Source organism: Vollenhovia emeryi, unplaced genomic scaffold (genome assembly GCF_000949405.1).
Source record: "Vollenhovia emeryi isolate VEMERY1.0 unplaced genomic scaffold, V.emery_V1.0 DF939203.1, whole genome shotgun sequence".
NCBI classification, from domain to species: domain Eukaryota; kingdom Metazoa; phylum Arthropoda; class Insecta; order Hymenoptera; family Formicidae; genus Vollenhovia; species Vollenhovia emeryi.
Genome location: NW_011967163.1, coordinates 148,707 through 169,753, shown reverse-complemented (window position 1 = coordinate 169,753; position 21,047 = coordinate 148,707). Strand labels below are relative to the sequence as shown.

The 21,047-nt window shown below is 43.8% G+C and overlaps 1 protein-coding gene across 3 annotated transcripts in view; it reads right to left on the bottom strand.

Moving 5' to 3' along the window:
* LOC105561657 overlaps positions 1–21,047 on the bottom strand; it is a 154,625-nt gene that overhangs the window by 86,970 nt on the left and 46,608 nt on the right. For all 3 annotated transcript variants that reach the window (XM_012011829.1, XM_012011826.1, XM_012011827.1), the window contains exon 2: positions 12,762–12,947. The gene's annotated coding sequence lies outside the window, so the exon portion shown is untranslated. The remainder of the gene's footprint in view (positions 1–12,761; positions 12,948–21,047) is intronic.

Sequence of the window (21,047 nt, the reverse complement as noted above, 5' to 3'; positions counted from 1 at the left end):
ATGTTTTTCATTTATTAATACTGACGTTGTTTCAACGATTTTATTTCAATTACACTGATCTTGTTGATACAACATCATTCTTCTCCCCGTGCAGATTCGAGATATACTACATTACGTAAATACAAGTGCTCTCTCCACATTCTTAGGCCAATATTTGTTAGTTTTTCAAGCGTGTTGGTCGCAGGATAGAAAAGTTGTATCTAGCAATTTTCTAGCTTGTGGCCAATCAACGCGCTGAGAAAATTTGTCGCACGACAAATATAATAGTACTCTTAATGTCTTTTTCGTCCCTCATTTTTCGCGGCCGACCGCGCATTATTTTTGCAACTGGAAAAAGTTTGATTGCCGGGAAATACAGAGGATTCCACAATGCGATCCGGTAATTAATTTCCAAGAGAAATTCGAGCGAAGGATAAAAGTTTATTGGAATATCGAGGAGCGCGACGTTTAATCAGATCCTCGTCGAAAGGTAGCAGATTTTAAGCTGTTCTGGGAATTGAAATGTGGTGCAGTAAATCTCTGGGATAACGGGCTGCGCTGTATAGTCACGTGCATAGTCAACCATACGAGTGCCAGACACACCATAGCGATAGCTGTACCGTAACGTGATTATGCAATAAACAATGGGGCACGCGTTTATTATATAACGCACGTGCAGCATACGTGCGATACGGTCGGATATCGTTGCGCTAATGCGGAATGATGTTGTACGGCGTTACAGAACCGTAATTTCGCGTGTTTGCCGGCGCAACGAGTCGCATAATGTTTAGCGAACAACGATTCGAACGTCGGCGCGCGCCTTTGTGCCTCTCTCGTGCCGACGCGAGAATCCGCCCCTTCGACCGTACGGTGGCCGCTTCCGTCGCTCGCGTCGTTGCCACGGACGGCGTCGACCCTCCGACCCTCGCTCGAAGGGAAATGCAGAAGTCACGTGAAAAGAAGTCGAAGGCACGTATTCCGTATCTCCGACGATGCTTCGCCCCGAGATCGACGTGTCTCGAAAGGAAATTCGAGCGCGAGCTTCGAAATGCGAAAGTGTCATCTGAATTCCTTACCTGTCTGAAAGCAGCTTATCGACGATATCGTTCATGTGCAAACGTCCCCCCCCCCCCCCGCTGTAATATTAACGCGCAATATAACGCTCCGCGCGATCGGGGCACGCGCGAATTTTACAATTCGCGAGGGGAGATTAAATATCGAAGCCCGTAATGGTATCGAAAATTGAAAAAGTTGGAAACTTTTCTCTCTCTCTCCGCCAGGTCGTTTGGCCGGGTTTAAGAGTGACCTTTTATTCAGGGTCCGGCAATATCGAAGTCTTTATCGAGTGGTTTTATATTTCGTTATCCGCTCGGGCACGAAGCGAGCGCGCGCGGCAGGTATTCTTCTATAAAGCTGCGGATAAACTTCGTAGGCGATATTCGTCTTTTATTCGTTAATAACGTTATACGGTATCGTCATAGGCTGCGGGCGCATTGAATCGTAAAACGCCGTACGGCCGGCGTAACCTCCTCTCCCTCTCCGCCGCGCAGTTACATAATACGAAGCACACACTGAGCAAAATGTCCGATTAAATATAATCGGATGATCCAATGATAACAAACGGATATATCCAATTAAATTGTATAATATTTTCCATGAAAAATATGATCGGTTTTTCAATCAAATTTTATCGGTAACTGAGAGCAGTTTGGGGGGGGGGGGGAAACAGACAGCAACCCATTTTGGGACCCACAATTAGTAATCGAATTATTTGGATTATTCGTAACTTTAATCTTTTACGAATTTTACCCCGCGTAACTAAAAATCGCAATTAGCTATTCTATCTATATCCAAGATTTTAAAGTAACAGTTGATCAATTCTCTCAATTAGTTCTGTCGATAATCAGTAACGCAAAGATGATTTTCACCTAAGAGACACTAACCGAAACGTCAAGTTGCTTAATTTTTCCTAGACTGGAGTTGCGAACAATCCAAATAATTCGATTACTAATTGTGGGCCCTAAAATGGGTTGCTAACTGTCTTTATTTTCCCCAGAGTGCGTTTCGTCGGATAAATTTCATCAGGTGTATCCATGATTTAATCGGAAAACGTAATCGGAAAAATTAACCATCCGGAAACACTATTTAATTGGTTTATCCGATGAAAAGTTTTCTCAGTCCATAGTCGTGTGCGCGGGCGCGCGTGTGTATTACTGTATTAAATATGCTCGCGCAACCGATCCATCCATCTTTCACCCGCGTCGTCGGCGTTATCACTGCAGCAGACACAAGGCAAGTTCCGCAAGCTTTCCCGACTCGGAAAATGCTTGATATTCACGACACGCTTTGGGTAGTTATCGCGAGGGCCGGGGATCGCAACGTTGTGACGTTGCCCCCAAAGGGTCACTGCGTGTTACAGCGGAGGCTCCCCTTTCTTCGTTAATACTTCACGATCCAAGATAATTACGAGAAATGGGACGGAATTTATTTTAATGTCGTTAGCGACGGGCGCGTTGTAAATGTTTGAAAAATATTTAGCAAACTACTCGCGATCGAAAATGTTGATAAGTCTCGATAAGATCTTGCCTCGTTAATATCCGAGTATCGCGTAGTGTCTTCCGCTCGTTCTCTTCGCGTTATTAAATTGAATGCGTAAGAAGCGTCGATAGCGGGTCATAGTGGCGTTAATATCGCGCTGATGCGACCGTGCGTGCTGAGCACGCGCAAAATTGTTGCTCAAACATGCATGGCCTCCATTACGTCGTTAAAACTAGATTCTATATAGCGCTGTCCACTCGCGAGGGCGGACAGCTTTGCCGCTTTCCGAGCACGATGCCTAGACTAGCTTCAGCTAACCACACAAAGCAATGTATCGTGGAGACACGCCGTTAGTAAGATGCATGACCGCACGCGCGCGGTCGTGTAAAAGCTGCGAGACACTACGTGTGTGTGCGTGCGTGTGCGTGTGTGTGTGTGTACGTGTATGCAAGTTCCGGGTCCTCGGCTTACGGCACCGGGTGTGAAATCTCCAGGCGGAAGATAAACAGACAAAGGAAAGAGTAATGGCAAGTTAATACGCGACATTATTTATAGCGGTGCAATAAATAATTTTAAATGAAGTGGTTTAAGCTCTGAGATTTTTGGAAAAATATACCCCGTGCAAGTAACTGAAAGCAGACGAGACAGAGAGACCAGATGAGATTCTTTTGGTATTAAGATCATTTCCGCAGCGTATCTTATTGTTAGTACAATTTTCAACCTGATACCGTTTCACTCCTAATGTTTGCTTCGGTGCCTTCGTACACGTATGTACAACCATATGTGTGTGTGCGTGTGCAAATTGCACGTGCATGAATACGGATCGCAACCGCGGCGGACGCAACAAGAGGCGCGCGTTTCCGAGTGGATGTGCGAGAGCCGTACGCATAATGCATTTGCATCTGTATAACGAGATCCGTGCACGAGGTTGGGTTATCTCGAAGAACTTTGGCACCTGAAACACGATGCCGCGACGTGCCTTCCCGCGGCCCCAAATTGAGACGAACGGGAAGCAGCGTGCACCATGTACCATAAGGTACATACACATTCGTCTCAGAAACGAGAGATCCGATTGGATACCGCGGGATCTTGAGAAATCTTTTGGATTCTCGGGGCGGTCGCGAGACCAAAGCTCTCTTGGCGGAGAATTCTCGAATATCTTACTTTAACGACGTCTTAGCAAATTAATGTTATCCGTTCTTCTTTTCCGCGGAATAAAAGTGGAAACTTTACTAGCCCGACGACGGATACCCCAAAAATCTTTAAACCCTTCTCGATCCCGGGGCGAATCGGACCAAGATAATTACTACTCGGTCGTCTCTTTTTATCCCGGGAGTGTACGAGTCCCGTGGAAATATGCGTGGAGATAATCGCTTTTAATCGCAACAGCGAGCTTAAAGCAAGCGCGGCCCCGCGCCGAAAGCGGCGAGAAGAAACAGGGGGGGGGGGACGGGGGGACGCGTCGACACGGTATTACGTTAAGTGGATTAAAAAGTTGCGCATGAGAATGGAATTAATTAGCGCGCGGATGCGCCGATCCGGCGTGGGGACGCGACGGGACATAAACAGTGCAGTTAATTAACCAGCCTTCAACCTCCGCCTTCGGGACGGTACAACGTCGCAATGGCGCGCGCAATTACCCGGTGGTATCGCGCGCGTCCGCGGATTAATAATCGAAAGCCCGGGTTAAAGCGGCCACGTTTGTCCTGGTCTCCGGGGCTATCGGCCGGTCGGCCGGATTGACTTGGCCGAGGAGGGGTTACCGTCCCGAATATCCCCGAGTATCCCCGCGGATATCGTCCCGCGCGGGACCGAGACGCGTCTCTTTCCGTCGGGATTACCCGCCACCGCCGCGTTCGTCCGACGATGCGGATAGTCGCGGAAAATCCCACCCCCTATAATCCCCTAGCCACGAGACAAAATTTGTTTACCGGCGAGTGAGCCGTGCGGCTAAGCTTTTGTATAACCGTCTATCATCGCCGGATATATGTACCGTCCTGTAGCGTGTCGCACGGATTGGACACCCCCTTCTCTCTCCTTCTCCCCTTTCTCTCTCTCTCTCTCGCTCGCTCGCTCGCACAGCTCGCGAAGTTTGCTCGCGAAGTTAATAGTCGAATGTCCGAGTACAATGAGACTTTCTCGGGGATACCGGGACCCGATAACACGGGGGATGCTTCGTCCCTTAACGCGGAGGAAATAACACACCCCGGGAACACGATGTACGGCCCGGACTTAAGTTATTTATAGACTTCGGGACAACGCGCCGGCCGTTCACTACCGTTTTCCCCCTTCCATCTTCGACCTATCCCGTGGAAGCATTACGGTACGGCAAATTCCAGCGAGCGCCTACTAGCGCAGCGGAATGCGAGCCGTTAATCCTCTTCGCTGAATTTCGTTGCATGTACAACGACCGTTTAGGATCCATACCGGAGTGTTGGCCACTTTTCGATCGTTAGCATGTCAGAAATAAAGAAATGGAGAAGACAAGTTGAGTAACATATGTAGAGAAGTAAATGGGAGGGGATGTTTACACAGTCGCACGAATCATTATCATTAGCCTAAAATTAATATTTTAATTCGGTCCCAACAATACAGTCTATACTTGATACTCGGTTTTCGTTAAAACCGAGGGGTAAACCGCCGGCATTACTGAGCATTTTTGGGACTTACTTTAGGCATCAGACTTTGCTGGTGCATTACAAAAATAAAATATGAATAAAATAATATATAAAATAAGATAATGAAATTAGGTAATGCCCACTGGGCATTTTAGTAGGCATTGGTGTAAATGATTTGGATCAGCGGTTTCCCCCTCTGCTAAAACGTGGTTCTATGCTGCCGAAATTGCAACTCGCGTTATTCGATAATTAAATAGTTGCTAATTCGCGCCTGATGGATATTCTCGCAACTAATCGAAAGTTTATTTATTATACACGAGAGATATAATTTAGTCATAGTTCAAAACTAGATTTTCCAATTTTCCGGGTCAGACATTTTATCATTCGGGGCTCTAGCGACATTACATGACGTATAACTATATAACAATATAACAACTATATAACTATATAACAATAGTATTTAGAGGTGAATAGTTGATATTGTTTTCCGAGATAACAACGACACGTTTAAGGACGTTCAATTTTGTACTTAGAGATTTTTGTTGTCGCTGATTACGAATCTAAAGTCAGAATTATACATAAAATATAGTTCATCTACGATGGTGGACCCAACATGTAGGCAATTTTTAAAGATATAATAGATCCACGATCTCGAGTCCACTGTATTGAACGTTATGATTCTGACTTCAAATTCGTAATCAGCAATCCCGAAGATCCTTCATTACACATTTTTATGAGAATTCTTGAATTTTTGTCTGCCATCGTGGATCTGCCATTATGAATTTTGCAATTTTTACCTCAGATTCGTATTCAGCGACCCCAAAAACCCCTAAATATAGACTGTCAGTCAAATCCTTTGTAAAATGTCTCCATGACCGAATTTCCATTTAAGAATCGTACGTTTTTGTGACATAAATTATTTATCAATAATTGCATGAAAATAATTAGTATTAACAGGGCTTAGAATTTCATAGTTTAGGTATCTAGGATCCTGTAGAATCTTGTTTGAGCATTATTGATGCAGAAATAGATTTATAATAATGAGAAACCCGATTATCACGAGGTGGGACACGTATACGTCCCGCTGCCCCGCAAAGGGTTAAACGAAGCTCTTTGGAGAGAAATCTTTCCTATCGCGGTGCCGTCGTAGACAATTCGCGGGGACTGCAGTGTCGAATGAGAAAATCATGAGTATTCGCAGACTGTCATCCTCTCGTAAAAGCTTACTAAGAAATTTACGTTTCTCCTCTCGCATCTTCGCGTCCGCGGAAACGTTGAAGAGTTTCAAGACGGACAGCCGCGGGTCTGGTAGCTCTCAGCCTGGTGGACGCGCGACGGAAGGATACGGGGATATTTCGCCGGGCAATTCCACGCGAGGAGTAAAATAAAGGACGGGAGGTGGCCCTCGGCCATCGTCCCGGTCCCAGTGATGCATGGCATCGTTCGGACTGGCACGAAGCGATCGGAATAGCGCCCCGGGCGAGCGATGCCACGACTGACCGATAAGGATCCGATCGAATGGAAACCCTTTCGCGCAACCCCCTCCCTTTCGCCCTTCTATCACGTTTCCGTCCGTTTGGCGATTCCTCCCGCCAATCCTCCGCTTTCTCGTTCAGCTGCAGTTTCCGCGTGGATAATATCCGCCTCGCTCGAGCTTCGCGCCCGCGACTCTCGCTATTAGTCGCGTCCATACAAAGCGCGTAATTATGATCTGGCTATGGTTCTTTTCAACGGACTGAAGAATTACCGCGATCTCTGATGGATCGATCGCAGATTCACTCTGCCGCGTTGAAAGACTCGCGAATGAAAGATTAATGGGAGATTAGCGACGCGCAGAGTGAGCTGTCAGGAGATTATCAATTATAAGCGATGACTGAAATGATATTAATTAACGACGATATATCATTTTGCATGTTCTTGTACGCTCGTGTTCGAATACTATTTTCGCTATTTTCGCGTGGCTAAAAAAAAAGTTCTATGTGCTTTTCGCAACGAGAAATATTCTATTTTGTACATTTATTAAGTCCAATCTACTATGTATTTTTCGCAACGACAAACATTCTATTTTGTACAGGCAAATCGATGCGCTTAAAAAATTTGTCGGCAATGCACGATTGTACAATGTATAATATAATATACAGTTTCAATACAAACAATTTGTTAAACGTGTTTATTGGCTATAAAATAAAATGTTTCTAGACGCAAAGAACACATTGTAGGTCGCACCCATAGAAAAAAAATGTTCGGATCTAATGCTATTACGCTTCAATGTATCATAAAATAGGATCGATATAGCGCCAATCGTGTTTATTATAGAGAAAGGAATACTTTAATTTTAAATGAAAAATTCTAAAATCTAGAATAACAGTATGTATCGTCTTTTGTCGAATATCGCGGTGGCAAGATGGAGGGAAAATTTATTCTAAACGCAGGAATATAAAAACTTACATTTATATAAGTTACTCTTATCTCAATATGGTAAGTCAATCCTTTTTTTATTCGATAGAGGAGAATAAGAATTACTCAATTATTTTATTTTGATATTGTCTTATTTTTATACTAAATGAAGTGGTGAGAAATATAAATGCGTCAAGAATATTTTTTGTCTTAGTAACAGAAATCCTTTCTGACGGTGCGGGCTTAAATATCCTGCTCTAAAGTATTTTTTATGACCCGAGAATAGCGTATCGACGTCGAACTACGAGCACGTGAAACGAAAATAGTCTTGCGTTTGTATTCGAAAAGTAATCCCGGATCGTTAATCTTAATCATGTTGAAAAGCGACTAGTCACCCCGCACGTATCGATTAACGTCGTGTCTCGTTTTGTTGCCCTCTCGAAGATCGATAAACCGCTTTTCCGAGTTGCCGGTCCCTCCGTCGCGTCTAATTTCGCGCGCGGCTCGAAAGTCGAAAGAAACCGAGCGAGCGGAGCCGGCGAAAGGACGCGGCGTAAATTTCTCGCTCCGCGACCGTGGATATTTAATCGCGGGGGCGAGAAGTGACGAAGCGTCCGGAGCTCGCGGTAATTTCGTCGCGGGGCGCGCATTTTTCTCGCCGTCGTCGTCGTCGCCGTCGTGCCCCTCGCGCCCCTGTCGTTTAACGGCGCGTGGACGACGGGTGGGACGCGGGAACCGGTACCGCAGGAAAGAGAGAAATGGGGACGGAGGCGAAATTTCCACGAGAGTAAGCGAAACCCGTCCGGGTCGAACCTATCGCGGACGGCGGGAACGAGAGGCCGGGCGACAAAGAGGAGCGAGAGCGAAGAATTGGTGCCCGGGCGTGACGGATAACGAGGACGTTAATCACATGTTATCACCCGCTCGTGAAGGAAGACGAAAGGAGACGGCGACGCGCCGACATCGTAAGGAGAAAGGAAGCGAAAGAGGGAGGGAATTGGTGATACACGCGCGTTGTGCTTCTGACACTCCGTGACGTAACTGCACCTCTTCGTGGGACGAGACGCATTAAGCGTGCACGTAAATTTCACAAAGTGGAATTGAAAAATTCAAGAATACTCATGCTTTTATTCCTGAGCGAATGAACAACTGCGATATGAATATGAAACGTTACAGTCTGACTGTTAAAAATATTAAAACTAACTTCGATACCTTTTTGGACTTCGCGATTGATATTTCATGATCAGAATCCCAAGTGCGATTAATTCAATGCGATATGCTTTCGGAGATTATCTTTTATCATTAAATTGTAACAATTTGGGTAAATTTGCACGTATAATTGCGCATATTAAGGCAGAATATGCCGTGATTGAGGGGCAAAACGGTAAAAGCTACAATCTCAAGCATCAAAGACACAATTCCGCGTTGTAAAAATAATCAATTCTCGACGAACAATTTCTAGCGTGAGAGCGTCTCCAAATACAAAGCAAGGACCGGGACTCAAATGAGGAATACCCCGACGATGAACAAGGAACCCCTATTATTATATTATACGCGCAATTGTGAATTTACTTTCTATTGTCGCGGGAGAACCGAGAGCGCGAGCATGAGCTTCGAAGCTCAACAGCGAAGCGTTTCGCCGTCGACGGCGGGGCGCGGTGAAAAAAGGAATACGGGATAAGGGATGAAAAGTAATGGCGCGACGGGACCCTCGGCGCCGTTATGGTGGAGACGCCACGGCGGATAAACTTGCCGCGCGTACACAACGCCCGCGACAGGGGCTTCCGTTTCGCGGAGATACCGTTTTGCGGAATAGATACTGCGCTGAAATTACGACGAATCGACCCGCGTTGGAAATTAAAGCCGAAACTCACCGCGCGCGAGGGGACGAAAGCGCCGAGGCGCGGCGCGGGCGCAAAAATTAATTTCGCGCCCCTTTGTTCGCAGGTAGCGTAAAATATTGGCCCGTAAGTTGCGACACAACATTAATCACAGATTCGTTCTCTTATTTTGCGCCGTTCCTCCTCGGAATCCATTCGCGGACTCGTCGCCTGAGGCTCGCGACACCGGCATCACGTTTAAGGCCTGTGTCCACGAATTCTAGTTTCGAAAAATGTGTAGCCAGTCAATTTGCAGCTATTCTGTAAAAGCTGCAAGTTGATTGGCCACACATTCCTCGGAACTAGAACTTGGACCAAGTTCTAGCATCGTGGACATAGGCCTTTAGAAATGTGTCGGAACATTCTCTCTCTCGGGCAACGCGCCGCCATTTATCGCGATTCATTTGTCCAATTAGTGAAAATGCAACAGTCATTATACGGTTATTACCGTTATTACTCGCCGGTATCGAGTCTCTACTCTACTCTACGTTATTACCCTTCGACTCGTTCGCTTCTGCAAACAGTGACGCGGTTCGCCGTTTCTCGCAAGCGTCATAGACGACATCGGTCGGACGAGCCACGGCGAGACCTGGCAATTAAGAAATTGAAGAAGCCGCTCGGCGTTTATGCGAGACGTTCGGCAACGAATTTCGATGCACCGCGCGAGACTTAACGTTTTAAGCGGCGAGGAAAACTCGCGGAGCTTCTTCGTAAAAGGGAGAAGGAGGGGTTGAGCAAGTTCTTCGACCACTTACCTCAAACTCCCCGGAATCCTTCTTACTTTCATCATTAATGCGAATTGCGTCGATCTAATTTCTAGGTAGCTTATGTACACGAACGAGAGCGAGGTCGTTATCAGAAGCGCGGTTCTCTGGTGCCGCGTTAAACGACGCCCGCGGTATTTTCAGACATCGAAAACATCGTTTGCGAGATAACGAGTCCTGCGCGATGAAGCACTTAACGCAAACGAGAAGATTGAAAAGACATAAGGGGCGGGGTATTTTATAAAACGTTCGCTGCAGAATCTATCTCGGGTTCACCAAAGAATCCGCAGGTAATCCGCGAAATCCGCATCATTAATCGAGAATCGATATCACGGCGTTATCAAATAGAAAATTAAACGCGCTAAACTCGAAAGAATAGCGAAAAGAGAGGAGCGGACGCCTTGCCATCCGGTCGATGATTTAAACGGTGCTGCGAGTGGAAAAGGGGTTGCATAAAAGAGGACGAGACGGGGGGGGGGGGGGGTTCGACGAGAACCTCTTTATTTCCTTTATCGTGGCACGCGAAAGGCGAGAGGGATTCGCGCGACGAGTTACCGTATGTACGGTCTTATTCATTAATGCCTGGACCTGAGTTTTACTAGGATTCACATTTTCATAATCTTTATTCCCATCTATACATCGATAAGTTTCAGGCTGTAGTTCACACAGCTTCTATAGAAATTTGTGGTAGTACCATAGACATAATATATCTAGACCGAGCGTTTGCCTTTATTTGAGCAGTGGGGGTGGAGGTGCACGTAGAAAAGGACAAACTCCGTTTTGTGTTATTTCGTTCTCTCTTGTTCGCATGTGAACCCCCACTGCTCAATGCTTGGTCTAGACTCTAGATATATTATGTCTATGGATAGTACCATGAAGCCTGGATAAGGAGGTCGGACTAGACTTGATTGACGATTGTCGTTTGTAAAACTATAAAAGTGGATTAAAACTGTCAATTCAAAATTCAGTGGGAAAATCATAAACGTGACGAACCAATCAGAAGCTGGACACCGCATGTCCAGACTCTGATTAGAGGGTCTCCAATACAGCCTAAAAACGTGATCCGCGGGCGCGCGTGTTTCAAAAGTCGGCGCGTGTTTAAAGGACACGCGGATCGCTTGCGGTGAATGCAGAAGTCGGAATTACGTCGCTTTTGGCCAGCAGCGGTGCAGCTTGCAGATTCTAGATGCGCGCGTCTCGCCTATATTTAAACATCTCCGATACCACTCGCCATTGCATATAGCTACCCTCTCAATCGATTCCTTAGACATCTCGAACCTGACGAGGATACATGTGATTGTAGCCGATTTAATAAAATCGCCAATATTTTACAATCAAAAATAACGGGGATAAATTTTCTGTTAAATTATGTAGCTCGTATATAAATTATCGAATACGCAAACAGGTTATTTATTTTCCAGACGAAAGCTATCGATTTTCAATGTTGAAAATAACAAAGTACTTGGGGTGCAGACGTCTGAATTGAATAGACGTTCGACGATGCAGAGAGAATCGTAATCGACAATAGAGAGAAATAATAATAGAGCAACGTGATCGAAGCCGTAATTAAAATCTAATGCTATCAAGAACCTCCAACTCGAAGTGAATTGTTGCCGAACACGCGACGTGATCGATCATCCGCGGCGTATTACCGAATAAAAGGCCTCCTCGTGCTATCGTAGAATCCGCAACAAGCAAAGCAGCGCGATCCGTTCGTATTTCCCTGTCAGGCTGCGCGTGCCGCTTTGAATAGCAAGCATTTCGCGGAAGGAACGAGTCTCATTCTTGTACCTCTCTCTTTTTGTTGAGGAGATACACGTGCATGTAGCCAGCGTACTGTAAAAGGTTATATGCTGTCCTTAGCGTATTTCATTTTACGTAGCGCATCTAGTTTTCCTCCTTTCTTACATAGATTTTATTGCAAGCGTGGAATGGAAGTTGTACGACTGTAGTTTACTACGTAGCGAAATTAGTAGTTTGAATAGCCACGACGAAAAGTGCAAGTTAAATGTATTTAAGAACCGTGTTAGAAAATAGAAGCATAGAATATTATATTTGTCCCTTATCGTGCATTATACGTAGAGGAAAATCCCCTAATATGAGACAGCGGGTTTCTGCTAAATTAATAGGCATCATCTGTTGGTTTCATCGTGAATTTATGGCCTTTGGAAGAGTGAAATGCGTGATTGCGAAAAATGATTTGTGATTGAGTTTGGATGTTGAAAGTCCGCTATCTCATATTAGAAGCCTATCTTGTACCGGGAGACTTTCCTCTATATTATTCTAGTCCTTCTTTTAGAGCTTATTCAGATTTCTTGTACAGCTTTTACAAGTACAAAGGCCGTAGAAGTCTCAATAGTCTACGAGAAAAAGAGACTATTATCCTCGACTTCCTTATAATTTCAAAATCTATGTAGATGAAAATCTAAATTTTTAAAGAAACCGTTCTCACTTCGGAGCAAAATAAACTGTCTATTGACACGCTCGTAGAACAAATTAGTGCCCAAACTCATCAGGTCCTCTAGACCTGGTCCTGAGGGCGATGCAGAGAGTATCTACCGCGGCACATACCGGGTGTGACTCACCTCGAATGCAGAGCGCAGCCGCGCTGCACCGTGATGTAACTCGACGCTGGTGGCGGTGGGGGTGTGAGGTACGTCGACGGTGGTAGTTCATGTCTGTGGGGATGGTGGTTGTGGTGATGATTATGAGAATGGCTCAGGGAACCTCGCAGAGTCCCAGGCAGATGGCGATGTGGCGTTGACTGCTCGCTGAAACATCAACGGGAAAAAGACGTTGGGCAAGGGGATCGATACTCTCGTGCGCACGCGGTTATTCTTTTCCCACCGGGTATGTACCGGGTACAGATGAGACCCTACCAATGGTCGATCGTGCAGCAAAAGCGTCTACCGTCGGTAATACCCGGCGCAAGATAAGAGCTGCGAAAGTATCGTGCAGACATAATTGAGAAGATTATGCATGTAGATCATTTCAGTAATATTTTTTGAAAAAATCAGAACAATTAATAAATAGAAGGAAACTTTTAGTTTTTGTACTTACAATAAAACAGAAAAACCCCACTTTTAATTATTTATACTAGAAAGATTTATTATCTCGATGCATAAAAAATAAAGATATTCGGATTTTTCCTTCTTTTTCCTTCTAATAAATTATTTACGAGAGTATACGCGCGGGATAAAATTAAATCTCGCAATGTTATAAATTTCACGCGACATACAATAAAACACTTGAAATTCCATTTAAATTAATTAATATTTTAAGACCTGCCGGTTTATACATATTTTTTCTTTTTACGTTTTCTTCGTCCGCGATATTGTGTTTGTCGTACACGTTCCTCCCGTAATCAATTTAAAGAGTTCTAATTTTTATCCAATCGATAAAGTATTATCAGATGAAACACGTATTTCAAATCCTTTTCGCATCAGCGTTTATGTTTATTTTAGTGATGGCATCACGACCTTTCTGTATATTTCAATGCTGTCAATTTATCGAGCAATATCAGCTAGATGAATTCTCAAGATAAACATTGTTCATCGTCAATAATAAAAGCGAAGAGATACGGATCCGTAAAAAGAAATACACAGGATGTTCTATTTTAAAAAGTTACACCTAAGTAATTTCGAAAAATTAAATTTTATGAAAAAAGTTGCTTAAGCATTTTGCCTAATTGCTCAGATATTTTTAATTTTAAAAAGAAAATATGATTTATGCAACAAAATTCACGTATTTTCATATCGATATCAACGTTATCGACATTTTTAACCTACTTATAGAAAATAAGATAAGATTATAGAAAGATCTGACATGTGATATTTTGTATCTCATGTTTAAATATTGCCTGAATAAGATACGACTAACTCATAAAACATTCACTTTTCGGTTTTACCTTGATACTCTTATACATAAATTAATGAGATAAATTGATGGATACAAAGAAGTAAAAATTTGCAATTAACGAAAATTTTTAGTTATGTTTTGTTTATATTAATCGGTTGATCTCTTCTTTTCTATTGATAAAAATATTAAATTAAATTATATTAATGTTAATTTTATCAGAAAATGGATATTTTATACGATGTTTTTACGCGAGAATATCGGAATAAAATATGAAATGTCTCTTGCACTACTGACTTTTTGATAAGCTTACCTCAATACATTCATATACAGAATAACTCAAAGAATCGTATTACATAAAAAAATTGTATGGTTTTATTTAAAAAATACCACTGAGGTTAACATACAACCGCGCAAAAAATTTGTTGCACTATATTTCCTGCTAAAATTGTAAAACTTATGTTTGAGCAAGTTTTGCATAAAACTCGCTTTAATTAAATTATCGAATTCGGGTTTTTAAATGTAAATTGACGTTCTTCATCATTTATTTTTTCTATATAAATTAATCGATCGTTAGTCCGAAAACTCCTTTTTTGCCATAAACAGAAAGAGATATACAAACTCTTTCTCTTTCAATGTAGATTTTTGGGATTCGATTTGTTTTCACACCTGCCAGTAATTGCATGCAGAGGGACGTTCGTTACATCCGGTGGCAAAGCACCATCGCACCTGGGCCCCCTTTATTCTGAAATTGTAGTGAGGGTTGTACGCACAATAGTGTCTCTCTTTTCGGAAAACCTCGCTATTTGCTTCAGACATTTACATATTTGTCACAATTTTAATGCCGAGCTAAAGCTAGTGTTTAGTCAGGAATTAGGTGATTTTCTGACAAACGTAAACTTGTTCTCCGAGCGAGAAAGGTGCAATCGTCTCTTGATCCGCGTAAGGGCCTGAGCAAAAAGATTGTCGTGTTTACGATTCCGTAGTAAGACGCAAGTCGCTGTCGGAAGTAAACGCACATAGTATTGCCGTACACGTACGTCGCATTCGTCGCATCTCAAGGCGACGTACGACGTCTACGACAATTCTTTGTGTTAACTTTTGACATCGACTTAAGACTTACGACAGAATTGTAAACGGTTATAACAATCTTCCTACTCAGACCCTAAATGTGCTGTGAAAAGTATTATAATATAGAAATATGAGTAGGAATCGTTCCATAAATGCGAGCAATTGTTTGCGAGCTCTTGCAAACCAATTTCATTTAATTACTTAATTCGCGTCTTTCAATGTAAATGTTCGACAAGAAGCAAGAAAGTTGCAAGGAAGATATTAATTTCACCAGATTCGAATAAACGTGTTACACAGGCGTAACAATTGTGTCCGTAATTATATAACGTTTCTCACAGATAGATAAGGTTTATCGTAGCACGTGAAATCCCCCTACCGGAAATGTCAAAAGGAGCGAGTAAGGTCTCCCTAACAAATGTGTAGGGTTCTTATCTACCGCGGGACAATCTTCCCGCTTTCTGTCGCGCCACTATCATTTAGTCGGCTGATAAAAAACGGGGGAGGGGGGGGGGAGAAAAACGTATGTCCGACGTGCGTACAATGGATACGCGGTGGTTTACAGCTCGGGCGGACTTCGATTCGAGACCTTATTCGCCCAACGGGGCGGCTAAAAATTTCCCATAAGACTGCGAAAACTTGGCTGATGAGTTCGATGAGTTTTTAATAGACGATAATGATCCCGCGAGGCAGAACTTTGATCGCATACCGCCGGCTGGAGTACGCGTTCCAACGTGCCGTAATGAAGCCGAGAGCGTAAAGTTCTAAGAATAGCGTTGCTTCGGACAAGATGAAGACTGACGTGCGTTTCGCGAAGGAGAGTAATTAGACGTCGCGTCGGCCGTTATCAAGATCCATGCGTGTAACAGTGAATCGCGGAGTAATTAGGTGAACGAGAATAAACATGTGCGGCTAATTCAACGGTACGTGTATCCTTCCCGTTTACAATTGTTTGAACAACGGAACTACTTTCAAAAGTGCATTTCCCATCTGCATCGCATCTGCGTAGAATTAAGTGGACGCGCGCACCCTCAGAAAAGATTTCTGTTGCCGAGACAAAAAATATTCTTGACGCATTTATATTTCTCACAATCTCGTTTAGTATAAAAATCAGACAATATCAAAACAAAATCAATAATTCTTATTCTCCTCTATCGAATTAAAAGAGATTGACTTACTATACTGAGACGAGAGTATTTTATATAAATGTAAGTTTATATATTCTTGCGTTTAGAATAAATTTTCCCTCCGTCGTGACACCACGACGATACATACTGTCATTTTATTCTAGATTTTAGAATTTTTCATTTAAAATTAAAATATTCCTTTCTCTATAATAAATATGATTGGCGCTATATCGATCCTATTTTATGATACGTTGAAGTGTAACAGCATTGGGCCTGGACATTTTTTCTGTGGGTGCGCTTTCAACAGATCAATCAAGTTGATAAATCCGGCAGTTGGATCGAAAAATTGTTTAGAAATTCAACGTTTATTGAAATGGAAAACATATTATAAATGCATACGGACTTACTACGCGCGCGCGTGTTCCGAGCTTTTTGAAGCAGCCGTAGTTGAAAATTTTAGTTGTGATTTATCTCGCTTTGTAATCTATGAAACTGAAATAGGGATGAGCGGGTCAATGCAAGGCGGTATAAACGCAGATATCCGCGTAATGATACAGTACCAACAGTGTTGTAAACAGCGGAACATTTCAACCTTTACTCGGATCTTCTCCAATTAAAGTAAAGTACCGTTGTGAACGGCGGAACGTTTCAGCCTTTATTCGATTGCTCTTCAACCGAAGAGAAAATATCTGCTTTAATACTTTATTTGTGGAAGACCAAAGAAAAATTGAAACAACTCGTGACACTCGTTGCTGCATTAGATAATTGCGTTTCGCTCGCATTATTCCGTTTCATTATTTAGACTTTCCCAGAAGAAAGCGCCCACCGGCTGATTTCTATTCTATTGTTTTTTATTTATCATTTGTAAAGCCCGCGCTTCCTCCCGGTTATCTTTCGTTACTACTGCATGTAATCTTGGACCCAGTCCCTTTGGACTCCCGGGCACGGAATTTTCGCAAGGGATTAAGGAAAGTTGAAGCGGGAATTCGTTACATCTCAACTACCGGCGAAGAAACGAGAGCTTGGATCGACACGGAGAGCTTAAAAATGCAGGCTCTAAATCCGCCGCGAATCCACCGGCGCGCTCGCGACGTAATTCAAGACCGTCGTGCGAGGGTTCCTGAAAGGGTTCGTCGCAAATGTTTAACGAGAAGTCACGGAAAAACGCGAGGAGGGTTTCGTGTATCCGCGCGATTCGCCCGATGCAGCACGCTCGCACAATAAGTTATCGCGGGCGAGAGAAGAAGAAGAAGAGGGCAAACGAGCGCAAAGCCCAGGATCGAGACAGGAGGGAAGATTGTGAAGTATTTCTGCGCGTATGAATGTTTCATAGTGACGGCAAAGACACGCTTTATTCCGGGCCGCGGAGCGTGCGCCTCGAACTTTACACTTTACGGCCGAAAAATTACGACTCGCGTTCTCCGCAAATATTCCGCAGAAGAAAAAAGAAGAGACCGCGCGAAAGAGCGACGTAAGACGCGCAAATCAAAAGACGAGGCGGACCGCGGAACTTTCGTCTCGCTTTTTCCTTACAATGGCCGTTGTGCGGTTGTAAAACGTGGAGTTTTGCGTCGGGAGGAATTGTATTTTGTACGAAAAAATGACTTCCACATGCACGTTGATATTAAATTTAATTTGGCATGCCGCGGTCTAATGAAACCTAAAATCGCCGTCTCTCGCAGCGTTTTCAGTACGAAACGCAATAGCGTATTCTAAAATTGTTAAACGCCGTGCTTCTAATTTATTCACATTCGTGAAACGACGGAGGGCGAACACGCTCCGCGCGAGCTTATTCTACAATTGAAATTATTTTTGCATTAAAAATATCGACAGCAGAGAGTCCCGAGGACCCGTTCGAGTCCGAAAACATTACGTAAGCTTCACGAAACCTTAAGTTGTTTACTTTCGATACCGCGATCTCTTGTACGATCGTACGTACGTATATTGTCGCGCCGTGACATTCGCGTGATCGACATCATTTTCTCCAAATTCTCCCACGTACGTCAAATCCTTCGATTTCAACTCGCGGCAATGGTTTCACAATGTCGAAATACATGAATACTAGACTCTATAACGATATCTACTACATTTTCAATCTTGATGACGAGAGGAAATGTATCTGCCCTATTCCGCACTTCCCAATAACTTTGAAAACCTTCCTCAATGCACTGAGAAAAAAGTCTTTGAAAATTTATTTGTGGCATATAATGTTTATTTCAGTGAAATAAATTACACAAATAGCTTTTCAAAGACTTTTTTACTTCCTAATAAAGACATCATGAATTAAAAGTTATTACTGCTTTTCAATTGATCGAAATACTGACTTTTTAATCTTGTATCCCCAATCGTACTTTTACTTCAGTCAGTAATACTCGTATGTTTATTTTATACAGAATAATTGAAGTTGAAACCAACGTGTTTAAAAGCAAAATACATTTTATGCCACTCCGATGTTCAGGAAAAGACCCTGGATACAAGAGGTTGTGAAAACTCCTATCTTAAGTGGTCTTCATCCCTTTAGATCGCAGCTGTTATTGCAAAGGAAGAAAAACGCATAGTAAACTAACAATAAGATTTAAGACTGACCGCATCGCCGGGGAGACTCATTCTCTGGCTTTATCTCGCAATGTCGATAGCAATGGTAACATCTTTTAGAGGAAACAGAGAGAGAGAGAAAGAGAGAGATGCAATCTTGTAGAAGTTCACTTTATCCCGCCGTTGTCATTGGCGATAAGATCCATACTTAAGCGATCGCCACCTGCCGCACGTTAACTCTTGCGTCGAAACGACCGTGCGACAGAACGTGGAAGGAAACGTGGGGTAGAAAGGGAAAAGTATGATAATCGGAAGCTGATGGCGAAGTATCGACGTCGATGCGGGCATTGGCTTCCACGGCAGTTGCTGCTCGACTGGAAATTACCGTCCACGCGCCGGCCAGGAGGTGGCCCTAACAGGTCTCCCGATGTTTGAACACCTTTCCAATCGAACCGATGTCACACAAATAATTTCCACCTTCGACGCGCGAACGTCTCCCTCGACGAACGATACCGATTACGATTTACGACAGTCAGATAAAATTTATCTATCGCGACTAACGAGTCCGCAATTAATGACGAGTCAGACGGAAAAAATAGGTAAGAGCACGCGTGACGCGTCTGCTCGCACAGTTCTGATCCCTTTTGTTAACCTTTAGACTGCCGGGAAAGCCACTTTTGTGGCTCTTGACAAACCTCGCAATTCTGCGCAATGTGTGTTATTTATATAACCTTTTTTGAAAAAGGTAAAAGAAGAGCCAAGTATAAGCGCCATCCAGTTAAGAATTATATAATTTATTATTTGGATATACTTTGCTAGAAAAAAAAAGACATTTTGAGTAAGTCTCCAAGGTCCGTATTTATAGTCGCGAAATTTATATTCTGCTGAAAAACTCAGCTAGAACCAGTCTTGAGAAACGAATACTGTTTAACAGATGGCTCTTGAGACTCAATTTGATATTTGTTTGTAATCTCGATTCAATGGAGATTCTCGGAGGAAGTTTGTCTCGAGATGCAGCTCGAGGTGTATTATTATTATATTTCAACAAGAGAGACGTGCGCGTTGCGGGAGGCGAGCGGCGATCTATAGATACGATATCGAGGGATGCACGGGGGATGAAATTCGTCGCGGCATCACGAGTCATTTCGCTCGCATGCGGCGAGCACATGCTCGGCACCCTGCCGAAGGCGTAGCCTCCCAACTTTACACAAGGAGACATTCTATACTTGACCTTAACGGCGCCGCTCCAGTGCGCCGTTGGTCACGCCGGTGGTCTCGAAGATCCTGCGTATAACTTTTTTCTCCCTCTCTCGCCGCGTATTTTTGATCGAACCCCTCGTTCTCTCTCGTCACCTTTTCACGCACTTTCGGCCGAAAACCGCGCCGGGTCACGTAATCGCGAGGGTCTCGCGGACTCCCGGCTGTTAGATCGCGGCGAACGTTCGTCCCATCGACATATTGAATTGACTGAGCGTTACGCGCGACCTGCCAGCACGGTCCGTTTCTCTCTAATGTAGGGCCGTCTTTTGACCGTCAAAAGACAGTCCTAGATTAAGGTCTGCGTCCACGATGCTGGAACTTGGTCCAAGTTCTAGTTTCGAGAAATGTGTGTGTGTGTGAGTAGCCAGTCCACTTGCAGCTTTTGTAGAATAGCTGCAAATTGATTAGCTACTCACACACGCACGCACACACGTATCTCGCGGAACTAGAACTTGGACCAAGTTCTAGCATCGTGGACATAGGCCTTTAGAGAGAGACAGACATATCCGACTTAGAGACCCTGTAATCAGAGACTGGCCATAAGGGTTCGTCAAATTTCCGCGAGTGAGAGAGAAACATAGGCTATCTCACTCTTCTACAATTCTCGCGGAAATTTGACGAACTCTTACGGCCAGTCTCTGATTACAGAGTCTCTAATCCTACTGCGTCAGCACACGCTCTGAAGCGAGAGATCAACACAGTAGGATATGTCTGTCTCTCTCTCCCTCTCTCTCTAATGTAGGACCGTCTTTTGACTGTCAAAAGACAGTCCTATATTAAGGTCTGTGTCCACTATGCTAGAACTCGGTCCAAGTTCTAGCATCGCGTACGGGGGTCTTTAGAGGGAGACAGACATATCCTACCTGTACCAGCCGGTTTTTGACGGTCAAAAGACGGCCCTACATTAGAGAGAAACAGACATGTCCTACTGTGTTTCTCTCTCGCTTCAGAGCGTGTGCTGGTAGGTCGCGCGTAGCGCTCAGTACATGTCGATGGTTCATCTCGAGGATCATCCTCCCTAACGGA